This window comes from Sceloporus occidentalis, unplaced genomic scaffold (assembly GCF_023333645.1).
Source record: "Sceloporus occidentalis isolate IW3139 unplaced genomic scaffold, rSceOcc1.0.p SCAF_293, whole genome shotgun sequence".
NCBI classification, from domain to species: domain Eukaryota; kingdom Metazoa; phylum Chordata; class Lepidosauria; order Squamata; family Phrynosomatidae; genus Sceloporus; species Sceloporus occidentalis.
The window spans coordinates 653,186-665,534 of NW_028317273.1; the positions used below are offsets into that span (position 1 = coordinate 653,186).

Sequence of the window (12,349 nt, forward strand, 5' to 3'; positions counted from 1 at the left end):
AACTTTGTAATAGTAATTTTTTTTTTTTTTTTTTTTCACACAAACTGTACTTTAGTTATAGATATACAGGTTCTGGTATATGTCACTGTCAAACAACACCCCAATGTGTGTTCAGGAACATCTCCTGAGTGCAGTGATACCCGACATGCATGGGTTTGTCGGGTTGTTTGAGATTTAAAATGCCACATTTGGGAAGTTTTTTTCTCCATTTTGGTCAGTCTGTACCTTTGCCCTATCTTTGAGCTCGGCCACTCCAATTTACCCCATCACTCATTTTTTTTATATATTAGACACCCCTTGGGTATTTGAAGTGCTTTTATTTTAACTCTTTGTTGAGATTTTTGAGAAATTTTAGCACTTGCTCAAAATAATAAACTTTATTTTTTTTATTTTATTTTTTTAATACTTTTTTTATATTTTTTTTACACATTTTGCTGGTACTGGATGGCTCATCAAGTGACATCACTGCATAATTATTTTTAAATGTTAGCACATTTTTTTATTTTTTTTTTCCATTTTTTTTTTTTTTTTAATATTTTACTAATCACATAGTGATTAGAAAGCTGGGTTCCATTGACTTGCTTGGTTGAATGCAGTACCTGTATTCAACCTGCAAGTGGAGCCAGAGTTCTCTAGAGGGTCAGGAGACCGTCTAGCGAACTCTTTCTTCTTTATTGGTTTTTTTTCCCGGGCCGCCGCCATCTTGCTTGATGGCGAAGATCACCGGCAGCTGCGGCTGTGACCGCTCTCCGGAGCGGTCACAGCCCATCCAAAGGTAAGTGTTTGGTGTCGCTGGATGCCTCCTGATCGTTGATCGCCTCCTAAACGCTTTTAAGACGGGCGTCCGCCGCCATACAATGTATGGCGGCTGTTGACGCCCCGGGGAGGGGCCAGACATGGCCCCCGATGCCGATCTCGGCGTTACTGAATGCCTCGACATCGAGGCATTACAGTAACGCCGTTTAAGCGAAGAAAGTGATCGTTGATCACTTTCTAAGCTTATTTAATTTTTTGACGGTTCAGGACCGTCAAAGGTCATTTAGTGACCTTCTTGTCATGACGGTCCTGAACCGGCAAAGGTCGCGAAGGGGTTAAAAAAGGTTCTGGTGCAACGTTAGAAAAGTGGCGTCATCACCATAGCAACCAATTAACTGCTGCTCTTCTTTGGACTAGCATGTTGGTTGCTATGGTGATATAACGTAACTTTTTAAAACTAGGTACCAAAATCCGTTTTTGAACATGACCCCCAGAGAACCCCCCCAATCTTAAAATTAAAGTGATTTATAAAGATGTCTCAGGTACAAAAACTGGGAAAAGAAACCTAAAAATTGTGACACACACACAAAAAATTGAGCCTGTTCTGTAAAGGCCCAGAAATCATTACATTTACAAATTATTTGTCAGATTTTACTCCAAAAACAATATTATTAAGGTACAAGGTGATGACGCCATATCTGAAATTGAAGGCGTCACATCATATATTATATAAAGGTTGGCCGTTGTATTTTAGACATGTTAATATGACGCAAACACAACTTCCCTACCTTTTATAAATGACGTATTTCTCAAAAAGCTTGTGTTTTCTTCAAAAATCACCTCAAGTGTTTTCATTACGTCAAACAAGTAAAACCGTTCTCACAGGAAACCGTTAATCGTTGACAGTTTTTGGACACTATGAAGTAAAAGTGTTTTTCGGTACAAAGTGCAGATTATGAAGTAATAAACATGGCGCTAATTATAATAAACAGCGATAATGAAGCAATTTCTCCTCAGAGAGTATCAGTGATAACGGGACTGATACCGTAACACTATTTCCCTTGCATTTTGTTACTAGGAACCTGTGTGAGACTCGTGTCTGGTTTCTGGCGGAACTTATTTTCAGGCGGACCCATTACACAAGATGGCTGCGCCCAGACCTGCGGCTAACGTTTTCACGTTTCGTGATGCCAGAACGAATCCTGACCCCGTACAGGAGCCGGTACTTGACGGCCCGGCTGTGGTCGTATTGGACAACGGCTCGTTCCAGTTACGGGCGGGATGGGCAGGGAAAGGCCCTCCGTTGCAGCTCCGCTCTGTAGTGGCTCGGAGCCGCGGAGGGCCCCGTAGCTTGAGCCGGGTGGGTAATGACATCCCGAACCTGGAGCCCCTTCGCTGGTTGCTGCGGACACCGTTTGATCGGAATCTGCCGGTTAATCTGGAGCTGCAGGAGCTGCTGTGTGATCATGTCTTCCAGAAGCTGGGGGTGGCCTCACAGGTATGAAATCGAATGGAAGGAACAAGGGCTACTTTAAAATGGGGCCATTCTAATGTACTGTTAAATGCGGAGCCGACAGCAACAATATTCTATTGGTTTCCATAGTAACTACTCCACGAGTATATGATCCACTGATCAGTACTTCCCAGGTGTCCTGCTTTTGGCTTCCAATCCCTCAGTCCATTTCTTCTCCCCTGATGCTCCTCTTCTCTAGGAGCTCAGAAGGCTTGCTGGGTATGCAGATGTCAGAAGGTTCTACATTCCTATAAGTAACAATAATGTGGATTAAAACAGTATTAAATGTGTTTTATAAATTAAAAGGCGTAAATTCTGAATTATAAATAATTTGTTCTTCTAAATGCTCTATTCAGATCTATCTATCTATATATATATATATATCTAGAGATCACATAAAAAGTGTCGCTAAAGCCCTGCGACCTTCCTTCTTTGGAAATTTGAAATGTTGAGAGGCATATTATTATTATTTCAAGTAAAAATATCTTTGGTAAAATCATATTTTAAAAAAGACGTAACCGTAAATATTATAGTAATAGGTAAACTATCCTTTTGGTTTGGGACCTTGTGGCTTCCAAAGCATGTACACAAAAGGCAAAGTTTGTTTTTAACTTTATCACATTTACTAAACTAGAAGAATATTGGTATGGAAATATGAGAATGAATAAAAAAAATCAAATATGAATTTTTTTTTATCAAATCAAACCGTTCAAAATAAAAAAATTAAAAAAAATGGAAGCAAGGTTGTGACAGATCGTGGCTAGCTGACAGATCGTGGCTAGCTGACAGATCGTGGCTAGCTGACAGATCGTGGCTAGCTGACAGATCGTGGCTAGCTGACAGATCGTGGCTAGCTGACAGATCGTGGCTAGCTGACAGATCGTGGCTAGCTGACAGATCGTGGCTAGCTGACAGATCGTGGCTAGCTGACAGATCGTGGCTAGCTGACAGAGTATAATATGTTTCTATCTCCGGCTCTAATTCTATTCCTTTAACAGTCTGGGGGCTGAATAATTAATTGCTTTTATTGCTTGAATTATTATTCAGTTTAATCAATGGGTAAAGCATTTAGACAGTTGCCGGGTTCCGTTCAGGGCTCTTTGAATCATTTCTTCTACATGTGTTATCATCCGGATAGTGGGTCACATCATCCTATGTATAATAAGCAACCAATTTAAAGGCAAGGTAAGTTGGGATTTGTCTCGGCACTACCGGATATTTGGTGAAGCCAAGGTACAGATGATTTTTCTATTCTTGACTCGAACTTTTTTTCGAAGCATGCAAACAAAGAAACTCATCGAGATCTGACACCTTAAGTACACTTGTAAGGGGATTGTACTTTTATGTCTTGTTTTCTGTGATATTTACTCTAATCTCTTTTCCTTTTATGTTTTTTGCACTGCTCAGGGATGTGTTGAATACCCCATTGTATTCACCGAGGCTCCCTGCACTCCGCTTCATGTCCGGCAGATGGTGTCTGAGCTTCTCTTTGAGTGTTACCCGGGTTCCCAAAGTATCTTTTGGGGTCGATGGGCTGTACAGTTTCTATCACAACAAGAAGGATCTGTCGCCGCGGAGTGGGCTCGTTGTCTCATCTGGCTACCACTGCACTCACATACTCCCCGTCCTGGGTGGGAGGTGAGCGAAGAGGCTCATATATAAATGTCTTTCTGCTGGAGAATGAATGTTCACTTTAATGACAACCATTACCTATCTGCAGATTGGATGCCAAGAACTCCAAGAGGATAAATATCGGCGGCTTCCATGCGGTCACCTACCTCCAACGCCTCCTGCAGCTAAAATACCCAGGACACCTTTCTGCCATCACGCTAAGCCGCATGGAGGAGATCTTGCATGATCACTGCTACGTGCCAGAAGATTACATGGAAGGTAATAGCCTCTCTAGGAGCAGGTCTCGTTGGAATATAAAGTGTGTGTTTTTAATGTAACACCAGAATAGTACTATTTATATACTATTACCACTAGGTAGAAAAACCTATAGTTTCTGCTTAAGTTTGTTGGTGGAAACCGTTTGCTTTGTAGCTAAGCTCCTCCATGGCTTATTTCTGGTATGGAAGTTGTGCCGTGGGTTCACTGCTGAACGCAGTAAGAAGTGGCAATGCTCCTGGAGCATGTATATGTGCGCTAGCCCATGCTCCTGGCTGGATGACGTCAGGGGGTAGCCTCTAGTTTTGTCCCTGAGCAGTGTTTCAGACTGAAATGTTACCCAAATTGCAGGAGGATCAGGACAGTAAAACATTTGGGTATGGCTGCCCCTTTAACGATTTATCCATGTACGGCAGAACTCCAGAAGTGGCGTTGCCCGGATTACTATGAACAGAATGTGCACAAGATGCAGCTTCCGTTTTCCAGCAAGCTCCTGAACAGCGCAATACCCTCTGAGGAGAAGCAGGAGCGCCGACAACAGCAGCTAAGACGTCTGCAGGAGCTGAATGCACGGCGTAAGGAGGAAAAGCTCCAGCAGGACCAGGAGCGGTTGGACCGGCTGCTGTATGTACAGGTACGTCTTGAACCTTTGTGTGTCCCATCGAAAGATGGGTCCAGGCAGCTTTTACACACGGTTTACATGTATTTTCTTTTAGGAGCTTCTGGAGGATGGTCACGTCGAGCAGTTCCACAAAGCCTTGGTGGAGTTGAACATGGACTCTGCAGAAGAGCTGCAGTCTTACATCCATAAGCTTGGTGCAGCTGTGGAGCAGGGCAGGCAGAGGTTGCTGGTTGAGGCTATTGACAGCAAGCCACAGGTAGGTATTATCCAATGAAATTGGAATCGTTGCCCTTGCTTTCTTGGACTTTGGCCCAGTTGATCCTCCCCTGTGTTGTCATGATCTGTCACAGACTCCAGAAACTACAGCAGAACAGGATGACATGGAAGGGATCTCTGAGCTGGAGCCTCTCTCCTCTGAGGAGCCGATGGAGACTGAAAAGACAGCGCCTAATGTCCAGGTATCGTATATACTGTACTCGTATAGGTGTATATATTGACTAAATAATACAGGGTCCTCATTTAGCATCAGTCCTCAGCCCTTCTGATTCTGTGGGGGGTTTTTTTTCTGTGTTTGGCAGGCCATGTTCAATATTGCTGAATACCACCAAATGTATCTTGGCACAGAGAGAATTCGTGTCCCTGAGATCCTATTCCAACCGTCACTGATTGGGGAGGACCAAGCTGGCCTTGCAGAAACCATGCAGTATATCCTTGACCGGTAGGAGAACGTTCATTGGGGTTCAACAGTTCTGCTTTCATCCAATCCTTGCCACTGCATCAGTGTGCCAAATATCTTCGATTTGCATGATGTTCTATCTTTCTGCAGCTACCCCCCTGAAGTACAACTAGAGCTGGTTCAAAATGTCTTCCTCACGGGAGGTAATATGATGTATCCAGGGGTGCCGGGCAGGATTGAGAAGGAGCTGCTACAAATAAGGCCATTTGGTTCCAGCTTCCAGGTACTATGATTGGCAAGGATTTTTTTCTAGAAGGATACAAGATGGGCTTCTGAACTTACAAGTATACTTCTACTTCTTCGTGTAACCATAGACTATTATGCTGGGACATTAAGATGATTCTGTTGCCAGGGTTACAAGCAAGTTTATTATCCCTTCATATACCAACCATAGAGATTACTACAGAATCAATCTTTATGATTTGGGTAACAAATTAAGTTGCATTGATTTGTTCCTTGGTTTTGTGAATGTTTATTATAAAACCTATTACTAATGAAATTTCTGGAGCACCTGTCCAGCTGTTACGTCCTGCAATGTCCTGTCTCTCTATCACCCTGCTTATTATTACAATTTCCCAGGTTTCCGTGGCTTCTCGCCCTGTCCTGGATGCCTGGCATGGAGCATCAGACTGGGCCTTACAGAATGTGGAGGGGGAAGACGGATGGATTAGCCGCCAGGACTATGAAGAGAAGGGAGGGGAATACCTGAAAGAACATGCTGCCTCCAATCAATGTACGGGCATTCACCTCCCCAAACCTGCTTCCCGTGGCACGCAAGCGCTCGCCTCCCAGGAGACCGACAATGCTCTGCCGACAAGTACAGGAGCCGCTCAGTAAGAGGTACCAAGTATAAGGTCGCAAAAATGTTTGGCAAGAGGGAGTCTGAGCTTGGACATCACGGAAGACGCTGGATTTACTAAGTTGTGTAAAGAAATCTGTCCGTGGGTTGATAGCTTTATGCCAATGCTGTTGCTCAACAGTGCGGCGTCTACAGGAATCAGTGGCAATAAAGCTGAATATGGCACCCCTTAGAAGCCGTTACCAAGAAAGAATGGAAGCCAAGGCTCAGGGAAAATCCTCAAGAGACAGAGTCAGGTGCCTTGTAACTCAATCCGCTACTCCAAGGATCTGGAAGAACAATGTGATATTAGGAAGTAACTTAAGATACCGCAATGTGGGCCAGCTAACAAAATCCATCATAATGAATGGTGGGTATTGAGTGTTCTTAAAAAAACGACATAAGGCCCCTTAACAGAAGACCTGGTTAATTTATATGTATTATCTTTTGAATGATATATTTTTTTTATATTAAAGACCTAAACAAACACAGCAAGTGTGAATCATATTCTTTCTGGATTAACAAGAATGGCGTGTAATGTGGCTAATGGTCCAGCAGAGGGAGCAGTAAATATACTTTAATTTAAACCCTCCACATACTATGGGGGAGACGTCGATTGCTTTTTTTTCTTTTGTTTCAGTATCGGCATGATTGTTCATCTGCATAAAGTTATCTCTATCCTGTTATTAAGTTGTTTATTGGCTCAGGCAGCTTTTGCAGAGGTGGGCGAAGGGAGGGTCAATAAGCCGAGAACATAAGGTTGATTACATAATGCTGTCTCTGTCACCCTAAATCATAGGTCTTCGCTTTCATCAGGTTAATGTTTAAAGTAGACATTTCCAAAACACCTGGGGGGAGTAGATGGACTTTCTCTTTTTGGAGTCCCCTCTACGTTTCAGCCAGTGATATCATAGTCGTTAATAGTCAGTCTGTCCGATTTCATGGTGGGATGCCGCTGTCATGTTCTATTTTCTGCTGTTATGGCAGCGAACCCTTCACATGGCTGTTGGTTAGAATTTTACGGTCCCTTAGAGAAGAAATTGGACATTATTAAATTAGTAAGTATATCTGAGAAATTCACACTGACCTAGAGACATGGAGAGTTATGTATAAAAAAAAAGCTGTTTTTATCCACATTGTTGCTATCGTAGTAGAATAACTTTTACCAATAAGTGTCGGGTATCGGTAACCTATTTTTTTTTTTTTTTTATAGAAAGTGTTATATTAAGGATCATAGGTGCGATTGCCATCAGGTACATTCCTCCAATACTAAAACTGCTTCAGCCTTCAATATAACTGCTTTACAGTGTCAAGGCTCTGATCAAATAACTTGGTTTTATAAGAAAATATAACGCAACAGTAAAACATATACAAGTTTTGTAACAGAAGAAACATCATATTCATTTTATATTGGCTGTGAATAATGGTTTTTCTGAACCAGGTGAATAACGGTGCGTTCTAACTCTGAAATAGAAGCCGCACAGAAAACATACATGTGTATTTGAAGTGGTAACCTGTACTGTGTGCTCGTGTGAATGGCTGTTTAGGTTTTTTCACTGAATCATGTAAGGGATAATAATTCATTCTTCATATTGCCGTGTATAATTATTGCCTATAATTCCCTCGCCTTTGCCATCTAACTTTATTGTTGCTCTGTGTAATTGCGCCTTTGTTTTTTTTCATTTTGTTCCAGATATCTTCGTAGAGCCTCGGGTGGATGATCGGCTCTGGGTTGCTCTCTCTGAGTTAAGTACTGGGTTAGTTACAGAGCTGATTAGAAACCCGTTGTTTTTACAGTATGACATCATGTGTTTTGTGCTGGTACAAGGCCTATGGAGCTCCCCTGCAGCTGGTGTGAACAGCGGGTGGTAGCTTATTATTGCAAGTGATTTTGGAGACTGATTGGACTCTATGGTATTCTGTTCAGCATTCATTATTCTTCTATTAAGTGGGATGTCCTTAATGAATCAACACATCAAAGACAATGGATGTAAGCAAATGCTAGCCAGCTGTTTTGGCTCCTAGGCTGCATCCTAAAGGAAATTTGAGGTTGCTCCTGATGTGCTGAGCATCATGGGAGTTGTGGATTCACAACAGCTGGAGAGTTACCTCCTAGGGAAGAAGGGACCAATAAGAAAGCATACACAGTATAAGACAATATACGCTTATACGATTCTATATAGTCCTGGGTATAGATGAGTGGCTTGTGATTCTGGATCAGTAATTCCTGGGACTGATGGCTCGCAACCAAATCCTACAATTGTATCGATGAGGTAAAAGTTAATATAACTTAAAACAATTACGTACCATGCTAAAAATACACATGGGGTAATTATGATGGGCAAAACCAATAGATTTATGAACATATAAAGAATTTAATGCAAGGAATGGAAAGAGACTGGTATCTTTCTGCGGGTTCGCTGCTCTATTTGGAGATGGGGTGGGCCGGATCTCATCTGGCAAACGCAGAGAATAAAAGATCCTTGTAGTATTTCAGAAATGATTATTATTTCATTGGACTAAAAGTTCATTAATACTAAAAGTACAGGGGAGATATTACATATAGAATTTTAATAAAAACAATAAAAATAAGCTAAAGGAATCCTAAAAGGGAATCCATGGGCACAGCGCCCTACGTTTGTGCTCGTTGCCCCCCCCCTGCAGTGCCGCATTGCCAAAATTGAGCTCATTTCCCTTTGCACTTGCTGTTAACTTCCCGAGCAGAAAAGGAAGTGGAAAAGAAAATTGATTTTGCTTGTTGGAAAATAACACGCGTCATTTCTTTTATCAGAAGCCTCAATCGATTCCAATATATATATTTTTTTTAAATGTGTGTTAAATTTACAGCATATTTCTATTTCCTCCCCTTATGCCCCTCTTTTCTAGCTGGGTGTAAGCCTTAGAAGTCACTATAAAAAAAAAATCACTATAATGTGTATAGAAGCAGCCGGAAATGTGTTTATAGATTAAATGCAATACAAATAAACATCTTTTTATCTTTCTAAATACATGAGATGCTTTTTGATTTGGGGAAAATGTTACTTTTGCAATTTTTGTATAGAAACGGCAGGAAATGTTTTTTTTTGGTTTTTTTTAATGGAACTGTGTAAATAATATACATCGTACCAGCTCAACAGTCAAACTCCCAACCGCATCCCCTAAAACAGGAGACCCTTTCAAAAAATCACCATCGGAGTCAATAGAGTTGTCCACTCTGCCGTAATTCCCGTTTTTGTCTTTTTTTTTTTTTTTTATAATTTATTATCTTGGATATTATATGAGAGATTTGAATTTATTGTACTTTTGTTGTCTGCTATAATCCAGCCCTAATTTTACTGGTGGGGGGGGGGGGGGTTGCCCTTGATTTGAAAGCACATGGAAAAGTTGTATCGATAAGCTATGGAATATTTGGTGCTGATTTTTTTTTTTTATGGAAACGTTAGCCGTCATATGCACTTTAATGCATTTGCCCTGTGGGGGATGTCTATTCTATCACTGGCCTAACTTGCATCCCCCCCCCCCCCGCTCCATGTGCTGAAAGCTTCTGCTTCTGACTGGCTGCTGCAAGCAACCAATCAGTGGAACAATTAACTTTGGGAGAAGCTGCAGCTCCCTCATGTTGTAAGTCCTTTATTACGCATTCTTGGCGTCCCTTTAAACGTACAGCTGTAGTAATCCTAGTAACTGGAAGCCGTATGTTCTAGTACGCCGTATTGTTTATGAGACCGTATATATATACGTTATATAGAGTACATCATGGTCCGATTTGAAGGAGGGAGTGAATACCGGACAGATAAGGCGCTGACGTCTCTTAAAACGGTTTTTAATTGAGCTTTTAAAAGTTATTAAGCCGGGGTAAAGTCTGTTAGTGTACATAAATAAATTCCACAGCTGGGGCACAGCTTAGGCGAAACCTTGAAGGTGTGAAGAGGTCGTAAACCTTGTCGGAGAGTCGTGGATACGAGCAAAACACAGAAAAGGATAGCGCAAAAAATAAAATAAACTTTTCATTCAATCAAATGAACGCTACTTCTACTTTATAAAATAAGGGGCCGGTTATAAAGCTGTCAAAAGGCAAGAAAACAAAGGTGAGATCAAGTGATCAAGAAAGGTGTCCTATAATGCGATAAAATATGGGGACCTCCACGGTTGTCTTCTTAACCACTGGCTGCGCCGCTCATCTTCTGTCTTCATTAAGATCTCCAAAACCCACCACTAATTATATGGGTTAGAAACCAGGGAGCGATCACATGAGACAAAATTAACCGGCGCAGAAAGTTTCAGGGCCGGACTGTGGATTAAATCCATCTGGCCACGCTCTACATCAAGCAGGCAGCCACGTAAGCAGCCATAAAGGTACATAGGAAGCTCCTTCAAGCACCAGGCGTCTGCCATGTTTGCCCGATGGCCAGTCCAAGCCTGCCAGTAGTAACATTTTAGAAGTCACGGCTGGTGTTCATGGGATTGTTCCAGCCCTGGTGACGTGTTACGGGTACCGGGGATTTTCCTTTCCAGATTGCTTGCAGGTTTCTCCATCCTCGCTTAAGAATTCGCATTGAGCAACGTTATCTTTGGTGAGGTTTCCTTGCCTTCGCAAACAGGATGTCTGCTGTAGTTATTGCCTATGTAGGAATGTCACGTTTTCCTGATCTCCAGCATTGAACAACCTTTCTCATTGTTTCCCTTTGTCCTGTTTTTGATAACCCGACTCGTGCCCTACATGGAGTCCCCTACGTATGGTCTACATCCAAGAGAAGGGAAGCCTCACAGCGCGGCCACAATTTCTACTCTACGGATGGGTGGAGAAGATGTAGTCTTCTGGTGCGGATGATGTTCGGTTGCCTTACGCTACCAGAAGTTGTTTAGAATGGCGTGAAGCTTCTTCAGTAATGAATGGATGTTGGTGAACCAACACGTACTTTTATACCGATGTGCCACGGCTCTGAGGATGGATTTTTCATGAGGCAGAGGTCTACATTGCCAACGTTTTTTTTAACACGGTCGAGACGTCTTCCACGTTCATATATAAAGTGGAAATGTATGGATACACACAATGTTTTCCCTCCTCTCGTTACGTTTATTGTGTTCTCTCCTTTGTGTCGAGCCGAGCCTGGTTTTTAATCGCAGAACCAATGTCTGTTTTCTTTCCATCTCAATGGCAGTTCCTGGAATGGTTGAGCCAAAGCTGAGAAGCTCCTCTTTGATCTTCAGATCTTTTGTATCTTATATTCCGTGAATGCCAACAGTGTAGCATGGTGGATCCATTTCATTATTTAAAGGTCCATGATGACCATCCAGCGGGGTTTCTTCGTATATTGTGTCCATCTGTAGGAGGCATAGAACCACCGACTCCTCTGTCCCTCGTTGCTCACCTGATTCTCCTCTTTTTCATTATCTCCCAATGTTTGCTGAATATAAGGTATATCACAGAGTTCTACAGCCATAAAAACGTATAGAAAATATTTCACAATAAATATATTATACCACTCCATCAAAAAGTGTTCATAGAATAAATTGTTTAATTTATTATTTTATTTTAATTATTATTATTGTTGTTATTATTATTATTATTCTATACCAATCCATTACTCAGTTATCTAATTATATATTAATAAGACACAAAGCCAATATTATTGAACATCTCAAATATACTATGCCCAAGAATGGAGTCTATTCACTAAAGGGTGAGTTGTGGTTTTTACCTCCATACCTTCCCTGTTGGCCGACGTCGGCCGGTTTCCCCAGCTGGTAGGTCGGACCCGATCCTTTAAAACGTATAATTTAATGGGTGAGGAGGCTTTGGCGAAATCCCACTGACTTATATTATACATTATACAGGGCCAGCCAAGCTCTTCCTGTAACAGATGCTTAATGGGGATCGGCAGGGGAACAGAACAGCAACTCTCCATTTAGTGAATAAACTCCATTATGTATCAGAATTCCTGTCGGGGGAGAAAGTAAGAAAACCGACCATCATCAGCTGCTTTGCTACTTAAA

The 12,349-nt window shown here is 41.8% G+C and overlaps 1 pseudogene; it reads left to right on the top strand.

Annotated features, from left to right (window-relative positions):
- The first annotated feature begins 1,900 nt into the window (after positions 1-1,900).
- On the top strand, positions 1,901-6,351 carry LOC149275227 (actin-related protein 5-like; annotated as a pseudogene).
- The last annotated feature ends 5,998 nt before the right edge of the window (positions 6,352-12,349 follow it).